Source organism: Aquarana catesbeiana, linkage group LG06, assembly GCF_042186555.1.
Source record: "Aquarana catesbeiana isolate 2022-GZ linkage group LG06, ASM4218655v1, whole genome shotgun sequence".
Lineage (NCBI taxonomy): Eukaryota > Metazoa > Chordata > Amphibia > Anura > Ranidae > Aquarana > Aquarana catesbeiana.
In genome coordinates, this window is record NC_133329.1 from 59668439 (window position 1) to 59693708 (window position 25270).

The 25270-nt window shown below is 44.0% G+C and overlaps 1 protein-coding gene across 1 annotated transcript in view; it reads left to right on the forward strand.

Moving 5' to 3' along the window:
- The first annotated feature begins 11698 nt into the window (after positions 1-11698).
- Positions 11699-25270, forward strand: part of LOC141148506 (sulfotransferase 1C4-like) — a 58460-nt gene continuing 44888 nt past the window's right edge. The window contains exon 1 of the mRNA XM_073636033.1: positions 11699-12261. The gene's annotated coding sequence lies outside the window, so the exon portion shown is untranslated. The remainder of the gene's footprint in view (positions 12262-25270) is intronic.

Sequence of the window (25270 nt, forward strand, 5' to 3'; positions counted from 1 at the left end):
TGTGGGTGGCAACTCAACTCGTCTGTAAGGTATAACTATGGATGTCTGAAATAATAATAATAAGGTCATAGTTCTGGGGTCCCATCGATGCAGGGGGTATGATCCACCCTTTATTTCCAACCTCAGAAGCAGGAGAAATTCATTTTCTGTAAGTTTATCCCTTTTACTTTTAATACTGTTTGCTCGTATGTATGTCTCTCTTTGACAGCCTTTGAAACTTTTTGCAACCGTACCTTTTCTATGCACTGCCACCTTTGGATATTAAAAATACAACTGAATAAGCTGGTTTTTGATTGCTGTAAAGAATGCACAAATTTGAAAAGACTATTGTGTGTCTGATGTGTGAAGTTGGGATGTATCCTCAGTGCCTATAAACTCTGTTGTAAGTCATCGCTAATCTGTGTAAGAATGCATTGTGGGACCACGCTCTCATGTTCCCTGTAATTGCAGTGCTGGTTGACAGAGAAAGAGATGGCCAGGAGAGGTTTGAATAAATGCCTGTTAGGAGAGGTCTAGAAAACCTGTTGGGGGTCCGAATGGCAGAGGCGCCTGGTAACATTTGTCTAAGGATGGGTCAGAGTCACCTGGTTCATAAACATCGGATTCCTTTATTTGACGAAAAAAACCCACGTTTCATGGCTTTAAATTCAGGGTGATAAAATTAAGTTTAAATTTCCCTGGTTGCGCTATGTAATCTAATTGTATTTTTCATAAGGTTTTCTACAAGCTTGTAATTTCTGGGCAGGGATGGCAGCTTAGATATGCGTGTGTGTTGTGTTTACAGGAAGTTACCCATGTCTGATTTAGGGAGAACGTTGGGGTTCTCGTGATAATTGGCCAACTTTCTTATCAATTTCCAAGGACAAGCTTCCCTACTGCCCATATGTGATCTCGTGAAACAATTTAAGGGTAATGTTTCAGTTATAACTAGAGTCTGGTGGAGTTTATCACCTGAGGGATTCTTTTACATCTTGGTTACTTGGTAATCTCCTTATTGTTCCTGGTTCTTCAATTACCTACTTTGAAGATGTGTTCCTTCCCACCTCGGGGTGTTCTCACTCCTCAAAGTGTATTCTCTAAACCTGGGAACTTGTCTGCAGTGATCTCACTACCAGAGTCGCCAAGAGAAACAAGAAACCATTAAGTGGCTTAACTCTACAATATGCATCACCAAATGAAATATTGGTTATTAGGTCTACCACCAACTGATATATCTGTTATTAGGTCTACCGCCAACTGAAATATCAGTTGTTAGGTCTACTGCCAACTGAATTATCAGTTATGAGGTCTACTGCCAACTAAAATATTCGTTACTAGGTCTATCGCCAACTGAAATATTGGTTACTAGCTCTACCGCCAACTGAAATATTGGTTACTAGGTCTATCGCCAACTGATATATCAGTTATTAGGTCTAACGCCAACTGAAATATCGGTTATTAGGTCTACCGCCAACAGAAATATTGTTTACTAGGTCTGCTGCCAACTGGAATATTGGTTACTAGGTCTACCGACCACTGTAATGTTGGTTACTAGGTCTACCACATACTGGAATATTGATTATTAGGTCTACCACCAACTCAAATAGCAGTTATTAGGTCTACTGTTAACTGAAAAATAGGTTACTAGAACTACCTCCAACAGAAATATCAGTTATTAGGCCTACTGATAACTGAAATATCGGTTATTAGGTCTACTGGTCCCATAATTCCACATTTTCCATGCAAAATACATTGGATAGATTGGGGATCTTTTTTCAGGTTTATATTGCTATGTATTCTTGTCTATGTCCACATGGAGAGATTTCCCTTCACTTCCTGCCGTGTTACAAAGGAGACGTAAGTAAGCAGAAATGAGACAATGGGCAACAATATACTGACCAAGGTTATACATCTTTTTCTCAGAAATTACATTTTTATCTGGTGTTTGCCTGTTATCTCCACCAATGTCCAAATAAAATCCAGTGTTCATCTTTACTAATGTTCCTCAAGCTCTCATTTGTGGCATTTGGTAATACAACCTAAGGCTATACAAAAAATAAGCACTTGAATGCCAGAGTTTACCTCTCTTTCTCTGTCTAGGAAGAAATTACTGACATCCAGTCAGAACATGGAAACATGGTTTCCTTCTCAGTGATTAGTTTTCAGGCCCCTTTTATGTCTTTCTTGCTAATGAAGGGAGCACATGGCCCAATCATGCTTGGACAGCCTAAATAAAAAGGTAGGTTTTTGTGCCACAGTCCTGAGTGGATCAAAGGCTGGTGCACCGACTTCATAAAAGTGTTGGATTTATACCATTAGACAAGTCTCAGACGAAGCTATCAGGACCAGTCAGCAATTTAGTTATCAATAAAATTTGTACCTAATGACTTTATTGAACTCTGGCACATGAGGATCCCCAGTCTATATAACACACTCCCAAGCTGGAGAAAATATCAGTACTTTGAATGGCCAGTCCTACTGATCATCTGTGTTACCTACATTTGATCCACCTCATTGTGGTGACAACATTTTTAGTTATCTTCTCCTGGTGTATCCAGCTCTGATTCCTGTTACCTCCTTCACTGGTCATGATCTTGGTCAGATAGGTTCTGGACACCTTGATTTATGTCCTAACCTCATCAACCTCAGTTTGTATTCAAAGCCACATGGCTTCCTCATGTTGACTTCAACCTGTCTGTGGTGGTGCTCACTTGCCTATGGTTCCTAGACTAGACGGGTTTCTCAGAAGACCAAGACCCGGTATCTAAAAGACAGCCACCTTTTGTTCTTCCTGTGCTTAAATGTAACAAATACCTGCCACTGTTGCCACTGGTACCTTTGCTCATCCAATCCTGCTCCACCTGATACAGTAGATCTTCTATATCCTGCCATCTTCTATCAATCACATTACACTTTTGGAGATCAGGTACCATGTTTTCTCAACCTGTGTTTGAACTATGAAAGCCCAATCCCAACCATATTGAGTGGGAAAGGATTAGATAGAGAGATTTCCACTTACTTCCAGTTCCATCAGATATTTGTCACCTGGCCAGGAAGTGAGGGGAATCTCCCCAATGGGAACTAAGATAGCCAGATAAGAAAAGGTTGTAAACCTTCCCCAGGTAAAAATATATATTAATTGCTGTCTTTGTCCCCATTGAGATTTATGTATTAGAAAATTACATAACTTGCAGTGATTGGTAAATATCATGTTCCAAATGTCACGGCTCCTCTTAAATTTGCTGACAATTTGTGCTCACAAAGTGTTCTCCTTTCCATAGTCTATACCAGCATTTCTCAAAATTTTACCAGGGAGGAACTCTTGAAATAGTTCAGGTCTCAGACTCACCCTGCTAATAAATACTATATCTACAGTTCATAGTACGTTAATGTGAACAATAAGTTAAGATATAGGAACAAATAAAAAAATAAGGAATGTGGTGTACTTTGTGTATTTGGCATCTAGGGCTACTCTATACAACAATAGGATTTTTTTTTTTAAATTACAATAATGAGATTAAATAGTATTATTATTAATGGCCAGAAAACAAAATTGAGGTTGGAAATTGTGTTGCTCCCTCATGTAGCACTCTATAGCTTAGGCAGGGAGCTCCTCACAAATTTACTTGCCAGGAGTAGTTATCCTGGTTGATTAATAGAGATCCATTGATTTCTCCCTAAGTTTGGCCTTGTTGCACTTTTCTCTTCTACCACTAGGTGGCTGGGTACTTGGTGGTACTAGATATGAGAAGGACAACCCAAGGTCAGGTTATGGGTATTTGGGGTATCTCAGCCAATGGGCAGGGGTTTTCTTGAATCCCTTGGCCTGCTGGGAGCACCTATATATTTGGCTGGAGTCAGGTGATCTATGTTCAGTGCCACCAGGACGGCTGTCTGGGTGGACGTGTATTGTATGCCCCGGACTGCTAGGTCGAAGATTGGGCCTATCAGTGGGTAAAAAGTCCTTTCTATTGGTGATCAGTGGGGAGAATTCTCCCTTACATTAATGGTCATTGGCAAAATGCCCCATTACATTGGTGGTCAGTGTGAAGAATGCTCCTTACATTAGAAGTCAATGGGAAGAATGCCCCTTACTTAGGTGGTCAGTGTGAAGAATGCCCCCCTTACATTTGGTGTTCAGAGGGAAGAATTGTCCTTACATTGGTGGTCAGTGGTAAGAATGGTCCTTACATTGCTGGTCAGTGGGAACAATGTCCCCTACATTGGTGGTCAGTGGAAAAATGCTCCTTACATTGGTGATTAATGGAAAGAATGCTTTTTACATTGATGGCCAGTGGATAAAATGCCTTTTACATTGGTAGTCAGTGGGAAAATGCCCCGTTACATATCAGGTCAGTGTGAAGTCAATGGGAAGAATGCCCCTTACATTTGGTGTTCAGAGGAAAGAATGGTCCTTAAATTGGTGGCCAGTGTGAAGAATGTCCCCTACACTGGTGGTCAGTGGGGAGAATGCCCCTTACACTGATGGTCAGTAAGAAGAATGTCCCTTACACTGGTGGCCAGTGGATAGAATGCCTGTTACATTGGTGGCCAGTGGGCGGAATACCCCTTTACATTTGAGGTCAGTAAAATGCTCCTTACATTGGTGGTCAATGAAAAGCATGTCCCTTACATTGGTGGTCAAAGGAAAGAATGTCTCCTACATTGGTGGTCAGTGGGAAGAATGCTCCTTACATTGGTGGTCAGTGGGAGGGATGTCCTATGCTTTAATGGTCAGTTGGAAAAAGTTCCCCTTACAAATAGCTTAGAAGATTACTGGTGTCAGGTTTTCCAACCATCCTTTAAATTACAGACTGTTTGTAAAAATCTGTTGTTTTTGCTCTTGTCTGTCAATGTCCGTGGACAGGAGCAGGTGTCCAATAAATATGCCTGTGGCAGCCAGTGGACTCACGGCACATTTGCAATGCCAGTCTCCAGTCTTTTGCCAATGCAACACAAAGCCTGTTCTACAACCCCACGCTCCACCTCCACAGCCATATTTGACTCTACCTGGCACCTGGCTTCTTGTAGACCCATTAGACTGGATTGTGGGCAGTCACTTTTCTTAAAAACAGATGCTGTACTTCTGATTTTCAAACAGCTGAATAACTTTTGTGAGAGAGATTAATATAAAAAAAAATAAAAAATTGAGGATGAAAGTCATAAGGCAAAATTTCATATGTACTTTGCTGTTTCCGTACATCCTGCTCTGTAACCTGCTAGCAATGTGGGACTCTTCAAAGAGCTGTGTACAGTTAAGATCAACTGTTCCATCACAGATCAGTGACTGTTTGGGAGTCTGGACCTCCGTCCTCGGACTGAGTTTGCCATACTGCAGGTGATTGAGGTAACATAAGAGAAGAGGATCTAATGAATGACTGTGAGAAAGAATCCTGGGGTCTGAGCTCTGCAGTGCTCCAGGAATTACTGGCTCCCAGCCTCTCTTCATGGTATGTCTCGCTGGGTGCCAAGCCCTACACCATAGAAGCCATGGCTTCTATACACTGCACTGATGATGGCCAAATAACCTGAAACAGTTGAATGGAGTTTGGAATAAACACCTCTATAATATTAAGCTATACAGTATTGGCACTATAAACCAGCAATTCTGGATGTGGATCTGGCCGATGGGGTATAAAGCAATGATTTGATGGCTCCACCTCCTGTCCTGAAATGAGGAATATGCCTCTTATTTTTGGGATATTTGGTAGAATGAGACATGTGACCTTCTGTTTTAAGAAAGCTCTACTGTGCTATTGGGCACTTTATTAAAGTGGTTCTAAAAGTTCAACATTTTTTACCTTAACGCATTCTCTGCATTGAGGTAAAAAATGTTGCAGTAATTGTATTTCCACCTAACCCCCCCTTATGCTAACCTGAGTCCTATCTCGATCCAGTGCTGTGCCCATCTGCAGCAGCTCACTCTACTCTAGGGATGAGCCGAACACCCCCCTGTTCGGTTCGCACCAGAACTTGTGAACAGACAAAAAATTTGTTCGAACACGCGAACACCGTTAAAGTCTATGGGACACGAACATGAATAATCAAAAGTGCTAATTTTAAAGGCTTATATGCAAGTTATTGTCATAAAAAGTGTTTGGGGACCTGGGTCCTGCCCCAGGGGACATGGATCAATGCAAAAAAAAGTTTTAAAAACGGCCGTTCTTTCGGGAGCAGTGATTTTAATAATGCTTAAAGTGAAACAATAAAAGTGTAATATTCCTTTAAATTTCATACCTGGGGGGTGTCTATAGTATGCCTGTAAAGGGGCGCATGTTTCCCGTGTTTAAACAGTCTGACAGCAAAATGACATTTCAAAGGAAAAAAAGTCAAAACTACTCGCGGCTATTAATGAATTGCCGGTTCGACAATACACATAAAAGTTCATTGATAAAAACGGCATAGGAATTCCCCATAGGGGAACCCCGAACCAAAATAAAAAAAAAAAGACGACGTGGGTAGTCCCCCTAAATTCCATACCAGGCCCTTCAGGTCTGGTATGGATATTAAGGGGAACCCCGGCCAAAATTGAAAAAAAAATGGCGTGGGGTCCGCCTCAAAATCTATACCAAACCCTTCAGGTCTGGTATTTTAAGGGGAACCCCGCGCCAAAATGAAAAAAAAAAGGCGTGGGGTCCCAGCAAAAATCCATACCAGACCCTTATCCGAGCACGCAACCTGGCAGGCCGCAGGAAAAGAGGGGGGGACGAGAGAGCGCCCCCCTCCTGAACCGTACCAGGCCAAAGGCCCTAGACATTGGGAGGGTGCTTTGAGGTAGCCCCCCAAAACACCTTGGCCCCATGTTGATTGCCCGGTGGTTGTGGGGGTCTGCGGGCGGGGGGCTTATCGGAATCTGGAAGCCCCCTTTAACAAGGGGACCCCCAGATTCTGGCCCTCCCCCCTGTGTGAAATGGTAAGGGGGTACAAAAGTACCCCTACCATTTCACAAAAAAACTGTCAAAAATGTTAAAAATGACAAAAGACAGTTTTTGACAATTCCTTTATTTAAATGCTTCTTCTTTCTTCTATCTTTTATCTTCTTTCTTCTATCTTCTATCTTCCCTCGGTTTCTTCATCCATCTTCTTCTTCTTCTGGTTCTTCCTCAGGTGTTCTCGTCCGGTATCTTCCTCCGCGGCGTCTTCTTCCCTTCTTCTCCTCGTGCCGCTCCGCATACATGATGGCATGATGGGAGGCTCCCGCTGTGTGACGCTTCTCCTTTTCTGACGGTTCTTAGATAATGGGGGGTGGGGCCACCCGGTGACCCCACCCCCTCTGACGCACGGGGACTTGACGGGGACTTCCCTGTGGCATTCCCCATGACGTCAGGGAGGGGGGCGGGGTCACCCGTTACGTAACCCCGCCCCCTTCTGACCTCACAGGGAATGCCACAGGGAAGTCCCCGTCAAGTCCCCGTGCGTTAGAGGGGGGCAGGTCACTGGGTGGCCCCGCCCCCGTTATTTAAGAACCGTCAGAAGAGGAGAAGCATCACACAGCGGGAGCCTCCCATCATGCCATCATGTATGCGGAGCGGCCCGAGGAGAAGAAGGGAAGAAGACGCCGCGGAGGAAGATGCCGGACGAGAACACCGGAGGAAGAACCAGAAGAACCAGAAGAAAAAGAAGTTGGAGGAAGAAACCGAAGGAAGATAGAAGAAAGGAGATAGAAGATAGAAAAAAGAAGAAGCATTTAAATAAAGGAATTGTCAAAAACTGTCTTTTGTCATTTTTAACATTTTTGACAGTTTTTTTGTGAAATGGTAGGAAAAGTACCCCCTTACCATTTCACACAGGGGGGAGGGACGGGATCTGGGGGTCGCCTTGTTAAAGGGGGCTTCCAGATTCCGATAATTCCCCACCCGCAGACCCCCACAACCACCGGGCAAGGGTTGTGGGGATGAGGCCCTTGTCCCCATCAACACCCTCCCAATGTTGAGGGTATGTGGCCTGGTACGGTTCAGGAGGGGGGGGCACTCTCTCGTCCCCCCCCGCTTTTCCTGCGGCCTGCCAGGTTGCGTGCTCAGATAAGAGTCTGGTATGGATTTTTGGAGGATTTTTTTTTTATTTTGGCACGGGGTTCCCCCTTAAAATCCATACCAGACCTGAAGGGCTGCTCTGTGCACTAGAAATGTGGAAGAAAGTCCCAAACCCTTTTTCAAAATCACACGAAGCCAAGGCACATGTCAGTAGATGTGTATGGGGCATTCCAGACTCGTCGGGATTATGATTTGGAAACACTTTTTTTAGTTAGTCTGGTAGTCCGTTATTTCACGTGGAGTGCACGGTATCCTTACGGAGTAAAATCCTCCCTGTCGAAGTGGTGGTGCAGGACATTCTGGGTGAGGTTGGGAAGATTCAGGGTCTTGAAAAAGGCAGGTGGCAGCAGGAGGCCTGGATAAGGGCATGGAAGAATATCAAGACTCTGTAGCTGCTGCCTGTTGATCTCGGGGTGCGCGGCTTTTCTTTGTATTCTTGATTCACTCCCCTAGATTTTCAAGATCAAATATATTTTTGATAAAAGGCTACATGCATGGTGACGGTGATGTTCCTTAGTCTGGCTCTCCCATAGGGATTGTGTTGTGCGCAATTTGGTTTGTACCATATATAATGTTCTTGTTTTGTATTATCGTATTCAATTATTTTGTAAATATGTTTTATTTATTTATTATGGCTTTATTGTACATAAGTTGTTGTTTGTAAGAGTTTTCAATAAACAAAATTAACCCCTCATAAAGGGCACAGCAGGTGTACAGACCCGGGAACTCAGCACAGGGATGGTGGGAACCCCTCATTATGTGCACAGAAGGTGTACAGACTGGGAACTCAGCACAGGGATCTCACCAGTAGAGTTTCTGAAAGATAGAAGAGACTGTCCTGAGGTTGAGTTCTCGTCTCCACCAAACCCTGAAATATCGGTTCTAGATATCTGGTTGGATAATGTTATTTATTGGAAGTTATTGCTCTCTGTTGCTGTCTCAGTACAGCAAAATATTGTAACAATGTTTCACAAAGGATTGTAAATGTTTGTGATCTCTGAGATTATCTCCAGATTTTATGACCATTTAACCACACTGGGAAATTGTATGTGATAGCTTTCCACTCTCGACATTAATTTTCCAACCCCTCATAATGGGCACAGCAGGTGTACATGAAGGGTGAGAAAGAGTTAACACGACTAAAACTTTAAAATAGCTGACAGAGGAATATCTTTATTTTAGGGTCTTGTTTGTCATGATGACCACAGGATAGATAAGGTCTGGTAAGAACTGGTTTTGAAATGATGTCTTCAGACAAAGTCAAAAGGTCAGCATTAAATAGTTTAAATTATGTCTGAGATGCTATATGTTTATTCAGGAATTATGCCTCGTGATGAATTCTGTCCTCCCTCCTTCTCTCCTTTTCTTTGTGCAATATTCTTTGTCCATATCCTGTATAAAACTTTGCTCACCTACCATTACATTTGAGCATTCATTGAAACAACTCTACTGTGTGTGTTGATTTGAGTGTCTCCTGCGGCTCCGAGATTCCTACTGATTGTCCAGGTCTGAGCAGAATTAACCCTTAAGCCTCATACACACGATCAGATTTTCCGACGGGAAATGTGTGATGTCAGGCTGTTGTCGGAAAATCCGACCGTGTGTACGCTCCATCGGACAATTGTTGTCGGATTTTGCACAGACAGATGTTGGATAGCAGGTTTTAAAATTTTCCACGGACAAATGTGTGTTGTCGGATTTTCCGAGCGTGTGTACACAAGTCCGTCGGACAAAAGGCCAAAGTACAAACACGCATGCTCGGAAGCAAGGACGAGCCGGAAGCGGTCGGTCTTGTAAACTAGCGTTCGTAATGGAGAATTGACATTCGTGACGCGGCAAATTATGAAATCTCGAAATGCAGCGCACAATTCTCTTCTTCTCTATAATGGGATAATAATGAAGCTGCTTTGCTGGTGATACAAAAATACTAAAAAAAGAAAACAAATAAAATTAGACATGCTATCTGCCAATAGAACTTAACCAAAAAGTGCATTCCTTGCATCCAAAAATATAGAAAATATACCAAATCAAATCAAATCAAATCATTATTATTCAACCAAAAAAATAATGTCAAAGCAATAACTTCAAGGCCAATAATAAATAATACGTTGTCTCCTCCGATTCTGCAACATGGCTGGTTGACGAACGGCCATTCAGAAACAAACTGAAAAGCGCTAAATGAAAAGTGCGAAAAGAAAAGCATGAATCAACACTCACCAAACTTCTACTAACACGAAATTAGCAGAAGGAGCCCAAAGGGTGGCGCTATAGAGCTAAAAAACCACATAGTGCGTCATTATGTTCGTGTTTGTTGGCCGACAATTCCTTGCCGTTTGTATGCAAGACAAGTTTGGGCCAATGCCCTTCAGACAAGAGTCCACGGCTTAACAGTACAGACCTGGGAACCCCTCATAATGGGCACAGCAGGTGTACAGACCCGAGAACTCAGCACAGGGATGGTGGGAACCCCTCATAATGGGCACAGCAGGTGTACAGATCCGAGAACTCAGCACAGGGATGGTGGGAACCCCTCATAATGGGCACAGCAGGTGTACAGACCCAGGAACTCAACACAGGGATCTCACCAGTAGAGTTTCTGAAAGATAGAAGAGACTGTCCTGAGGTTGAACTCTCATCTCCACCAAACCCTGAAATATCGGTTCTAGATATCTGGTTGGATAATGTTAATTATTGGAAGTTATTGCTCTCTGTTGCTGTCTCAGTACAGCAAAATATTGTAACAATGTTTCACAAGAGATTGTAAATGTTTGTGAACTCTGAGATTATCTCCAGATTTTAGGACCATTTAACCTTCTTAAAGCGGAGATCCACCCAAAAATGGAACTTCCGCCTTAAGTGATGGTGACCCCCTGACATGCCACATTTAGCATGCCATTTTTTGGAGGGAGTGGGGGAGCAGGTAGGGTTGCCACCTTTTCTTAAAGTCAAACCAGAAGACTTTAGCAGCGCACTGCATTTTTTTTTTTACAGCATATCCTATGCAGTACATATATTTTGTGATTAAATAACAATTCTAATCATATGAAGTTAATCACAAGAGTCCCCCTTTACATCAGAGTCCACAGAGTTCCCCTTTTAAACATGAATCCACAGAGTTCCCCTTTTAAACATGAATCCGCAGAGTTCCCCTTTTACATCTGAACTTGCAGAGTTTCCTTACACTGTAAGGAGAGACTCTGCAGACTGATGTAAGGGAAAACTCTGGGGATTCTGAACTAAGGGATGCTTCTGATTTAAGGGGGAACACTGAGAACACATTACACTCTTGGCTTAGACAACTACAGACAGCAACCCTGCTGGGAAGCCAGAGTCTGGTCTGAATAATGTGTCTGGGTTTCAGGTGGTCTGAAACCCGGACACATGATTCAAAACCCGAACTGTCCAGGTGAATCCTGGACAGGTGGCAACCCTAGGAGTGGGTAACCTGTTTTTATAGGTACCCAGCTCTCACTTCCTCCCCTGGTGCCACGGTGCCTGAAGGAAGATCACCTCTCCCCCTCCCTCCCTGAATATCTTCTGGGACACATCACAGGTCCCAGAAGACTGCCCGGCCATTCACAGCATGCAGCCCTTTAATTTTCTAGCAAAAAATTGATTTTACCTTGTAAACACAGAGTCTGAAAAATGGGCCTGGTCTTTAAGTAGTTAAATAAAGTATTTCCCATTCCCATGTCTACAGTCAGCCTTTATAAAGAGAACATCTTGCATGCTGGGATTTGTTGTTCCTCTGCAGAAACTCAACTCCGCTGTGCCACCTCTGTCCTCTTTTAACCTTTGTCTGATAGCACATTGAATGGGGTGAGGTTGAGGTCCTGGAAAAAAAGAGGGAGGCCGGTCTCAGGACTAGGTGAGGCTAATAGGAATAGGAGGGATTAGGGCAAGAGGGCAGGAAAATTCTGGACCAAGGATGAAACAGTATAAAGGAGGGGAAGCCATAACAGAGAGAGGACAGAAAGTTGGAACACCATCAGAAAAAGGAGATAAAAGAATGCCAAGGTCCAGATAAAGCACACATTCCATGTGCCAATGAGGGGAGTGTTCAAAGGGGACATCTACTTTAAAAAAAAAAAAAAAAACCTCTCTTTGCTACACTGATCGACTTAAAGGACACATCCACTTCTTGTGATTTAAACAAAATAGATTTGTGTGGATTATTCTTCTCATCAGCTGGCGTGATCGGTGTCAAGTGACGGGAGCAAAATTTGGCTTCTCTACCTATTCCTGTACGGTATGTGTACTGGCTATTTCATCAGTCAGATAAAAAAAAAAAAAGTTTCTTATTGATCCTCGCAGTCCTCCCGTAGGTAAACACGTCTACAGCCGCACTGACATAAATAATCATTTTAAAAATATATAAAGTATTAATTATAATTAGGTTAAACTAAATTGTATATTTAATCAATTTAATTATTTTTTATAATAATCATAATAGTAATAATAAGTAATATAAAACGGTTTTGCATTTTTTTTTTTTTTAATCGGTCTTTTTAAATTCTTTTTAATAAAAAACCCAGAGGTGATCAAATAGCACCAAAAGAAAGCTCTATTTGTGGGGAAAAAATGATAAAAATTTAATTTGGGTACAGTGTTACATGACCGCGCAATTGTCATTAAAAGAGTGACAGCGCTAAAAGCTAAAAAATTGGTCTGGGCAGGAGGGGGGTTTAGGTGCCCAGTAAGCATGTGATTATTGAATAATTTTAAGAACAGTGATAATAATTAGTAATTATGTTTATTATTATTCAAGCTTATATGAATTACACTTAATACAATTGGATTTAATAATAATAATTATTTTAAAATATAATATTTTGTTAATAAATTTTGCAAACAAGTAATTTTTCTCCTTTATTGATGTACACTGATGAGGCTACACTATTGGGCACCGATAGGCTGCACTGATGGTCACTGATAAGGCGACACTGATGGGCACCGATGAGGTGGCACTGGTGGGCACTGATGGATGGCACTGATGGGCGGCACTGAAGGGCACTAATAGGTGGCACTGAAGGGCACTAATAGGTGGAACTGATGGGTGGCAGTGATAGGCACTGATGGGTGGCAGTGATGGGCACTGATCGGCACTGGTAGGTGACACCGATAGGCAGCACTGCTAGGTGGCACTGATGAGGCTCTGATTGGCACCACGGGTGGGCATTGATAGGTGGCACTCGTGGGCATTCATAGGTGGCACTGATTGCTGGCACTTATGTACTGGTGGGCACTGATTCATGGCACTGTGAGCACTGATTTGTGGCACTGGCAGGTGGCACTGGCAGGTGGTACTGGTGGGCACATATGAGGCAGCTTCGCCTCTTCCTCTTCGGGACCGATGTCCCTTCAACAGAAGCCGATGATCAGCTTTATGAGAAAAAAAAAAAAACGATTACTGATCTTCTGTTTACATCACGTGATCAGCTGTCATTGGCTGACAGCTAATCACGTGGTAAGGGGCCGGGATCAACCCCTTACTCCGATCCGTGATCACCCGATTCTCATTGACTCAGGTGATCACAGTGTGCACGCGCCCTTCAGGGGGGCGTGGCAAGCCTGCAAAGGGGAGGACGTCTATTGATGGCCTCCCGGCAAAGCAGATCCGCGCTGTAGCCATTATTCGACTATAGCGCGGATCTGAAGGGGTTAACTAATATTAAAATAACTTTTTAAATAATAATAATTATTAAAATAATTGCATTAAATGCAATTAATTTCAGCATGAGTAATAATAATAATACAACAAAAAATATAGTGTTACCAGTTCTAGAGACAGCTACCACATCCACATCCTGACCTGTAAAAAATGTGCGATGGGGAAAACCCCATAAAATAGGACTTTTCAGGATGTAAATGCAATTAATTTAAGCAGGAGTAATAATAATAATAATAATAATAATAATAACTATTATTATTATCATTATTGTTGTTGCTGTTATTATTATTACTATTATTTATTTGAAATTAAAATTACCATAAAAATGTATACTGTATATACTTGAGTATAAGCCGACCCAAATATAAGCCGAGGCACCTAATTTTACCCCAAAAAACTGGGAAAACATATTGACTCGTGTATAAGCCTAGGGTGAGAAATGCAGCAGCTACTGTAAGTGGAAAAGAGGGTCAACAATGCCCATTTGCAGCCTCACTGTGCCCATTTGCAGCCTCACTGTGCCCATTTGCAGCTTCACTGTGCCATCTGCATGCCTCACTGTGTCCATCTGCATGCCTCACTGTGACCATCTCTCTGCCTCACTGTGCCCATTTGCAGCTTCACTGTGCCATCTGCATGCCTCACTGTGTCCATCTGCATGCCTCACTGTGACCATCTCTCTGCCTCAATGTGCCCATCTGCAGCCTCATGTACCCGATCTCCAGAACACCGGCGCTGTGACTTGCAGTCTAGTCGGCGGCTGTCCATTGTAACAAAGCCTCGCCTCTTCCTCGTCCGTGATAGAACACTGATTCAGTTTCCCAGCAGTGAGTCAGTGTTCCGCCTATCACGGACGAGGACAAGGAGAAGGCGGGGCTTTGTTACACTGGACAGCCGCCGACTAGACTGTATGTCACAGCGCCGGGAGATCAGGTGCATCAGGCTGCAGATGGGCACAGTGAGGCTGGGAGACTCGAGTATAAGCCGAAGGGGGCGTTTTCAGCAAACAAAAAATGTGCTGATAAACTCGGCTTATACTCGAGTATATACGGTAATTTTTTTATTCATCCTATTTTTAACCAGTTCAGCTCTTGTACCAGTACATCCCATATGGACCGGAGCAATTTTTACCTTGCCACTATGGGTCTGTTTATTCAGTGCTCACTTTGTTAACCTTTATCTCCCCCCAAAAAACTATTTGCACCTGCAGCCCCCTCCCTCTCTCATAATTAGATATATGTACATTTTTAGACAATCTTTGATTTGTTTTTGATTTTTTGTTCTTTGACTAGGCAACAATGATCTTGCATCCTGGCGCCTCACCAGATTCCATGCGTATGCAGATGTGGTGCAGGTTTCTGCTATGGTTTTTAAAGGTGGTAGCACTGGTGGTGGGTGGGGGGAGGTTGGCAGCCTTATAGTGCATAGAGCACTGCACATGACTGCAACCAACATGCACTACTTGTGCCATTTAAAGGGAAGTGGGAGGGGGGGAAAGGAGAGGTTCGGGAGGTCATTACCAGGACGCAGAAAAACACAGTAAGAAATCATTTTATGAATAAGTAGTGGATGTGTATGGATTCTTTTTGGAGAATAAAGATATTGTGTACTATCACATTAAAATTAAAGTAAAATTACCTTTCTGGTAAATACTATGGTAAAGTTATTTGCAAATGAAAAAAAAATGTATTTAAGTTTTGCACATTTTCTTTTTATGCAACTAAAGGTTAATAAGGGGTGACATTGGAACACTATTTGTTCAAAAACCTTACAAAAACCTTACATGTAAGGCCCCTTTCACACTACTGCGACTTCAGAGACGCGCGATTTTGCCGTGATTTCAGGGAATGCCTGTGTAAACTTGAGGTCTATGAACCTCAACTCGCATCAAAGTCGGACCAAAGTAGTACAGGGACTACTTTGAAGTCAGTGCGACTTGAAGTCGCACAGATATGAATGGTACGCATTGGAAATTGTGGGGTATGCTTTGTCATGTGGCTTTGCAGTCCCAAGTCGCAGGACAAGTCGCACAAATATGAAAGGGGCCTAAGGTTTCAGTCATTTCTGTGGTTACCATATGAATGTTATAGCAAATACAATGAAATAATATATTGATTTATGGTATTTACTTAGTCTACAAGTATGATTATCTGCAAGTGGCCTGCTGACCCCTATCCTCTGCCCTGGTAACCTCTGTCTTCTGCCCTACATAATACTGACCTCTGTACACCGCTCTACATACTACGGACCTCTGTACACTGCCCTACATCCTACTGACCTCTGTACACTGCCCTACGTCCTACTGACCTCTGTACATTGCTCTACATCCTACTGACCCCTTTACACGGCCCTGCATTTTACTGACCTCTGTACACTGCCCTACATACTACTGACCTCTGTACACTGCCCTACATAATACTGACCTCTGTACACCGCTCTACATACTACGGACCTCTGTACACTGCCCTACATCCTACTGACCTCTGTACACTGCCCTACATCCTACTGACCTCTGTACACTGCTCTACATCCTACTGACCCCTTTACACGGCCCTGCATTTTACTGACCTCGGTACACTGCTCTACATACTACTGACCTCTTTACACTGCCCTACATCCACCTGACCAGTGGCGGCACCTTATGTAAGGAGGGACTCCGCTGGGGACACTGATGTAAGGAGGGACGCCGCTGGGGACACTGATGTAAGAAGGGACTCCGCTGGGGACACTGATGTAAGGAGGGACTCCTCTGGGGACACCTGATGTAAGGAGGGACTCTGCTGGGGGCACCTGATGTAAGGAGGGACTCTGCTGGGGGCACCTGATGTAAGGAGGGACTCTGCTGTGGGCACCTGATGTAAGGACGGACTCTGCTGGGGGCACCTGATTGCATCTGGTGGCAGGTGACATGCTCAGGGCTCCCACTGATTCTGCATTATGGTGAGTTGAATGATTTCATTTTATATTACAATGTAATAATAGAAATAATGTGCTTCATTAATCCTGACACCATAACAACCATTTAGAGCAAAGATTTTTTGAAGAGGAGACAACCAGGACCTCTCCAATTCAGTCCTGCCTCTTCCAGAACAATGGTTATGGACTATTACGATACCATAAGGACATCTCCTGGCCACTGTGTCCTTTCCTCTTCCTCCCTCCCCCCCTCCCCTTCCCTCCCTTCCCTCCCTTCTCCTTCCTATCCGTCCCCCCCTCCCCCCTCTTATCCCTCCCCTTTCTTCCCCCCCCCCTCTTTTCCTCCCCTTCCCCACTTCTCTCTTCCCGTCCTTGCTCTTTCTCTCTCCTTTCCTGTCTCCCCCTCCCCCCTAATTTCTTTCCCTTTTCCTTCCCCCCCTTTTCCTTGCCCATTTTTTCCCCTTCCCCCTCCCTCTTCCCCTTCCTCCCCCCATTCTTCCATTGGTCTTTCCCCCTTCTACCCTTCCTCCCCCTTCTTCCTCTTTTTCTCCTCCCCCCCCCCTTCCCCCCCCCTCTTTTCCCAGTTTCTTTCCCCTCCTTTCCCCTCACGATCATTCCTATTCCATGCACCAAGGTGGTTTTCATCCTTTGAATCATAGAAGAACCTTATATTTACAATTATATATATTTTTTTTATATATATATATTTTTTTTATTTCTATCTTTACATCAGTATTGCCAAACTACCCCCCTTGCCCGTTGAGGGCATCTCACAGTGTCGTTCCAGCCCACATGGGCAGTGGTTGGTGAGTGCAAATATAAACAATTGATCATTTTCTCCAATGCCATGCCTTTCTATTTCCTTTTATATATATTATACAATTTTGTAGCTGTATTTGTAATGTTGATTATTTCATCTTGTAGAAATTGTACTAGGACGCCTCCTGAAGAAGCGGCTTGACCGCGAAACTGTTGAGGTCACGTTCACAAGTACTTACAAACCTGCCTTCATTTACCTTTGCGGGCATTATAAACGGTTATCCTTGTCAACATTACTGTAAAACATGTTTGTACCATATTATTGTCTACTCACATTGATGTCCATACATGGACTTTTTAAAATGTCTATTTTTTTAATAAACTGAAAAATTTTATTCATCTTGTTTATGTCCTTATGGTACCGTAATAGTCCATAACCATTGTTCTGGAAGAGGCAAGACTGAATTGGAGAGGTCCTGGTTGTCTCCTCTTCAAAAAATCTTTGCTCTAAACACTTCCAAAGGATGATGGTACCTACTAGCGATATACTATCCCTTTTCTAATATTGTGGCATTTACTCCATTACCATAACAACCATGGTGCCGGAATGGTTGAAGCGCCAACGCCAGGTGTTTGGAGTATCTTTATCTGCTGATTGTTAAACTTTCTGAAATACACATATTTCTATTGTTGTGTAGGATCTGGGCCTGCTGTCCCTCCATCTCTCTCTCCCTCTCTCCCTCTCCCTCCAACCCTTGTTCATCTCAGACGCTAACCACACCTCCTTAGAGCCACACCCTTTTAAGTCATGTCCACTATTTCACAGAAACCACTCCCATTTTTGCCAAGTGGGAGGGGTCAAAAGGAAGGGCAGGGTCTGGCGCCCCCCCATCCTTAAACTTCACCAGCTGCCACTGCTACTGACCTCTGTACACTGCCCTGCATCCTACTGACCTCTGTACACTGCCCTACATATTACTGACCCCTTTACACTGCCCTGCATCCTACTGACCTCGGTACACCGCTCTACATCCTACTGACGTCTGTACACTGCCCTTCCTACTACTTAATGGAAATATTGATATTAACATTATTGTAGACTTTTGATAGGGGCCAGGTTTAAAGAAATTACAGGGACTGGACAATTTAACTATCCCTGGAGTTATGTGTGGGGGTTGATTTTTTCTTTCATTAAAGAAACGAATTGAAGTGATGGGGGAAGGATGGCAGCTAGGGCTGTCTGTCTTTTTATGGCAGGTGATGACCTTAGCACTCTCTTCACCTCTCCCCCCTTGGACTGAATGTGGCAATGTCTTAGCATATGTGAGAAGGTGTGTTCCTACCTGGAAGGGAGGGGTGGGTTTTTGCAAGTATATATATCAGAATACAGACCCGTGGCTCGATTTATTTGGTTCGTGGTCTCAGAGGCACATAAGATTTCTCTCTCTGTAATGCACCTCCTTTACTTTTATTTGTGTGTAATTTCATCTTTCTGTAATTGTCTTTGTCCATTGGCAACATTGTATTTGTAACATCACTGCTTTTAAGGTTGTATCATCTACATTAAGTTGGTTATAATTGATTACTCGAACATTTCTTTTCTGTATAATAGTAAGTTTAAATAAATTAGATTAGTTCTTTTTGCACAGTTATCATTCGTTATTAATTCTATTATAAACTATTCTATTCGTAATAGCTGCAACCGCATTGGTGGATTCTTATATAGACAAAAGGTTGTAATCACTTATTTTATGTATCATTACACGTATAAGTGCCATGTCACTACTGACCTCTGTACAATGCTCTACACATTCTACTGACCTTTTTTCTGCACCGAGTTCAAAACGCACTGCCTTTGCTACCGCATTTGCACCCCAGTACAGCAGTACCATGTGATTTGGCACTGGACATTTTTTCAAAAGTAGTGCATTCAATACTTTTTGTGCATTCCTAGCTTTGTTGCAATGTAAGACCCCATACACACTATTAGATTTTCTGCAGATATTTGTCTTCAGATTTACCAAAACCATGTAGTGCAAGGGCCTGCCTGATTGCATACATATTGAAACTCTTAAGGGCTGACCTCATATTATATGTAAATAAAGGGGGGAGGTTTGGGACTTTAAATGAGGCACATGAGTGGAAAACACATTGGATCAAAAACACAGGTTTATTGAGAATATACATAAACACAACGCATGTACAAAACAAATAGTTGGTCGAATGATCGTCATAACCAAACCCAGTATTGGGTAATACCATGTGTGGATATGAATCATAGAGAAAGTTATACAAACATCTTGGCCAGTTGGCTCCATATAAAGATATAAGTTACATAGTAGGTGAGGTTGAAAAAAGACACAAGTCCATCAAGTCCAACCTATGTGTGTGATTATGTGTCAGTATTGCATTATATATCCCTGTATGTTGCGGTCATTCAGGTGCTTATCTAATAGTTTCTTGAAGCTAATAATGTTCCCCGCTGAGACCACCGCCTGTGGAAGGGAATTCCACATCCTTGCCACTCTTATGCCCCGTACACACAGTCGGATTTTCCGATGGAAAATGTCCGATCGGAGCGTGTTGTCGGATATTCCGACCGTGTGTGGGGTCCATCGGACATTTTCCATCAAATTTTCCAACACACAAAGTTGGAGAGCAGGAGATAAAATTTTCCGACAACAAAATCCGTTGTCGGAAATTCCGATCGTGTGTACACAAACCCGACGGACAAAGTGACAGGCATGCTCAGAATATATAAAGAGGTGGAAGCTATTGGCCACTGCCCCGTTTATAGTCCCGACGTACGTGTTTTACGTCACCGCGTTCAGAACGATCGGATTTTCCGACAACTTTGTGTGACCGTGTGTATGCAAGACAAGTTTGAGCCAACATCCATCGGAAAAAATCCTAGGATTTTGTTGTCGGAATGTCCGAACAAAGTCCGACCGTGTGTACGGGGCATTACAGTAAAGAACCCTCCAAGTAGTTTAAGGTTAAACCTCTTTTCTTCTAATTTTAATGAGTGGCCACAAGTCTTGTTATTTTTTTTTATATAATCTTTATTATATATTATTTTCAAATATAACAAATAATAATACAGGGGGTACAAAGAGAAGAAAAAAAAAAAAAAAGGGGGGGGGGTCTAATGAATCACAGTGTAGTACCATAAAAGTATACCAAACCATATATATTAAAAGGATGTGCTTTAGAGAGTAAAAGAACAAACGGTGCAAACTTTTACTAAAACCTTGACGTAAGTGTGTCATGAGATACTTATGACTTCTTCATCCTGCGTCCACCATCATAATAGAGGTGAAATCTATGGTTGAAACCACCACTACATCTAAGCAGGTCAACAGTAACCATGTTAAGTAAACAACATCCTGTTAGTGTCCAAGAGTTAGACCCTAGCCGGGAAAAAAAGGGGGGGTGGGGAGGGGGGTAAAAAAGAGGGAGAAAATTGGGGAGGGAGGATGATGGGTATATCTAATAATCCCTGACATATCTGTCTAATGGCTAGCACAACTGTGTGAATTAAAAGTGCAATATCATTATCATTATGTAGATCTTGGGGGTAAATAAGTATGCCGTGGCTCTCATCCTTCAAAGTTGTCTAAGAGGCAACTCCAGCAATGTCCGATCTACAGGAAGCGGCCCCAGGGGAAGCCTGGTGGGGAGTCGCCGTATCCCTAGACTTATAATGTGTCCATGTCGCCCAGATTGCATAAAATTTATCAAACTTATCTTTACATTTTGCCATCCACTCCTCCGCTGCCATGACCGAGTCCATCAGGCCCATCCACTCGGTTCGTCTCGGAATACGGGTTGATTTCCAGTGAACAGGGATCAAACGCCGTGCAGCATTTAAGAGGTGTGGGAGTATCGACTTCCGGTACTGACTTAGTGGGGTGGATGGCACATGCAGCAAGAACTCCATGGGGGAGTCCGGTAAATCCACATCTAGGATAACCTTTATCTGGGCTCTAACGTCTAGCCAGAAGGGCCGGAGCCTCGGGCACTCCCACCAAATATGTAGGAAAGTGCCCCTAAGCCCGCAGCCCCTCCAACATGCAGCCGAAGATGTCGGATATATTTTCGCCAATTTCGTTGGTACCTTATACCATCGGGTTAATAGTTTGAAACAATTTTCCTGCGTTTTGGTATCTATTGAGCTTTTATGAGTGAGCCGATAAAGGTTATTCAATTGGACCTCAGTAAATGTGTGTCCCAGGTCTCTCTCCCATTCCCTAATGTATGTAGGTTTGTTCTGAGATTCCGCAGACTGTAGCATCGCATAAAGCAAGGAGATAGAGTGAGCAATGGGGCCCTCAGATTTACATAGTTTTTCGAAGGGGGTTAGTGATGAGGGGGGTCGCACAGGAAGAGGTAAACTCTTAATAAAATGCTGTAGTTGCCTATATCGCCATCCATCCATAGGAAAGCTACCAAACTGGGATCGGAGCCAGTCTAAGGACACCATACCTTGTTCATGAACAAACCGTCCACAGCGAACCTCCCCATCACCAGTCCAATTGCGGAGGTAGGAAAGGTGTTCCCCTGGAGTGAACCAGGGAAAGCCTCCTAGCGGTGCAAGCGGGGACGTTGGCTGTGACAGGTGCTCCCTTGAGTTAATGGTATCCCACAATCTCAGTACATGTATAGTGATCGGGGAAACAGAGCTCGAAAGACCTCTGTTCTCACGCGGGAGCCAAGGGGCATGAGACAAGTTGCGTCCCGCCAGAAACTTCTCGAGAGGAACCCAAGCCTTGGTAGAGGTGTGGTGGTGCCAGTCGAGAACTCTCTGCAGGGCCACTGCCTCATAATATTTGCGGACAGAAGGCACTCCCAGTCCTCCCATATTTTTAGGGCGTTGTAGTGTACGGAGAGCTAAGCGGGGTACATGACCCTGCCAAATAAATTTGACAAATAGGCTGTTGAAGGTCGAGAAAAGAGATCTGGGCAAAGCAATAGGTATCATCTGGAGAAAAAACAGAATTCGTGGCAGTACATTCATCTTCAGTATGCTGACCCGCCCCATCCACGAAAAGGAAGTACGATGCCACAAGTCTTGTTAAACTCTCTTATGCGAAAAAGTTGTATCCCTATTGTGGGGTCACCAGTACGGTATTTGTAAATTGAAATCATATCCCCTCTCAAGCGTCTCTTCTCCAGAGAGAATAAGTTCAGTGCTCGCAACCTTTCCTCATAACTAAGATCCTCCAGACCCTTTATTAGCTTTGTTGCCCTTCTTTGTACTCGCTCCATTTCCAGTACATCCTTCCTGAGGACTGGGAGAATTATCGTTTTATCTCTGGAGTTGATCCCCCTTTTAATGCATGTCAATATGTTTGCTTTGTTAGCAGCAGCTTGGCATTGCATGCCATTGCTGAGCCTATCATCTACTAGGACCCCCAGGTCCTTTTCCATCCTAGATTCCCCTAGAGGTTCTCCTCCCAGTGTATAGATTGCATTCATATTTTTGCCACCTAAATGCATTATTTTACATTTATCTACATTGAACCTCATTTGCCATGTAGTCGCCCACCCCATTAATTTGTTTAAGTCTTTATAAGTTGACAATAAGTTGACAATAAAACTGGATGAATCACATCATATATAACATAATGCATCCAGGATGGCCTGTTAGTTTAACAAAACAAAAGGAGAAAAACAAGGTGCGGAGGAAGAAAATTATCCAACCCCCTACTTACTGTACATGTTGGTACACAGTATGTGCGAGTGGCGCTGTACTGGTGGTGACCATCGTGTGGTGACCACCTCCACGGTTTAGGAGATATTTATGAAAGACCCGAGCTCCGATGACTACGGCGCATGCGCCAATGTCATCGGCACATGCGCACTTTAGAAAGGGCACATCGTGCCGTTTCTAATAGGGGTCATGCCATGACTGATGGCTCCCGCGCGCATGTGCGGAAGTGACATTGCGCCACTCCGGCCAGTCACAGAGCCGGAGTTCGTGGTCCCGGAAGGAAGAGGGGCGAACATGGACGCTCCCTGCTAGTGAGGACAACGGTGACATCGCGGGCTTCGGTTTCAGGTAAGTGACACATAATGGGCTACTATGCGGTGCATAGTAGCCCATTATGCTTTACCTTTGCAGGGAAATAAAGAGGAAGTAAAACCCACCAGGGTTTACTTCCTCTTTAAGCCTGACATACTGGTGTTGATTGACTAAAACTGAAGGGTGCAAAATCTGGTGCACCTTAGCATGGTATCCAATCAGTTGCTAGCTTCATCTTATTCAATTAAAGGGGTTGTAAAGGTAAGTGATTTTTCACCTTAATGCATCCTATGCCGTGAATTTGTGGAATGTGCGGTACCTCAGTGGCAGGTTCCCAAATGCCATTTCTTTTCACGGAAGGCCATTCCAGCTCTCTACCAGCATGTGGAAGGCAATGTCTTGGCCTCGTTGGACAGGGCGGTCAGCAGTAAGGTGCATATTACCGCTGACTCATGGTCCAGCAGGCATGGACAGGGACATTACCTTTCTTTTACGGCGCACTGGGTAACTCTGGCAGCTGGGCAGCTGGCAGCTGGGAAGGATGCAGGACAGGGTTCAGTATTGTTGGAGCTTGTTTCGCCACCTCGCCTCCATAATGCTAGTGGTGATTCTGTCACAGCTCTCTCCTCCACCCCCTCCTCTTCTTCTTCCGCTATGGCCTCTTCCTCTGCAGATTTGTCCTCTGAACCAGCGGTGCTCCGTAGGCGTTCAAGGGGCTATGCAAGCACTAAGGCTAAAAGATGCCATGCGGTGCTTGAGTTGGTCTGCTTAGGGGACTGGGGCCACACTGGGGCAGAGATTCTGTCAGCTCTGCAGCGACAGGCTCAGAGGTGGTTGACGCCACACCAGGAATGGTTGTATGCAACAATGGCACCAACCTCCTCCCCGCCCTCAGACAGGGACATTTGACCCATGTTCCCTGTTTGGCTCACATTCTGAATTTGGTGGTGCAGTGGTTCTTGAGCAGGTACCCGGGCTTACAGGATCTCCTGAGGCAGGCCAGGAAAGTCTGTGGTAATTTCTGCTGGTCATATAATGCCAGTGCTCAGCTGGCAGACCTTCAAAGGGAATGCAACCTGCCGAAGAACCGCCTCATTTGTGACATGCCCACCAGGTGGAACTCAACTTTGGTAATGCTGCAGCGGCTGCACACGCAGCAGAGAGCCATCAATGAGTACCTGTGTGAGTATGGCACCAGGACAGGGTCAGGGGAGCTTGGCTTTTTTCCACCACGCCAGTGGCTACTGATCTAGGATGCATGAACTGTCCTGTCACCATTTGAGGGGGCCACAAGGATGGTGAGCAATGACAGTGCATGCATCAGTGATACTGTCCCTCTTGTCTTCCTGTTGGAGCACACACTTCGTGGAATCATGGACAGGGCACTTGAGGCAGAACAGCGGGAAGAAGAGGACTTCCTTACCTCTCAAGGCCCCCTTTATCCAGATAGTATTCCTGCAGGCCTGCCGATCACACAGGAAGAAGAAGAGGAGAAGGAGGATTGTGTCAGCATGGACACACAGCAGCAGTCTTCAAGGGATCATTTTCAGTCCCCAGAAACCCATGGAGTTGTACGTGGCTGGGAGGAGGTGGTTGCAGGTCATGTGATCCTTAGTGACCCAGAGGACTCAGGATCAAATGCCTCTGCAAACTAGACGTTAGAGCCCTCTGCATGGCCTCCCTGATCCTACAAAGCCTGCGAAAGGACCCTAGGATTCGTGGTATCAAGGAGAGGGATCATTACTGGCTGGCAACCCTTCTTGATACACGTTACAAGGGTAAGGTTGCAGAACTTATCCAGCCTTCGCAGAGGGAGCAGAGGATGAAACATCTTCTGAGGCCTTGCAGAAAGGTTTGTGCAATGTGTTCTCAGAGCCTGCGAGGTTA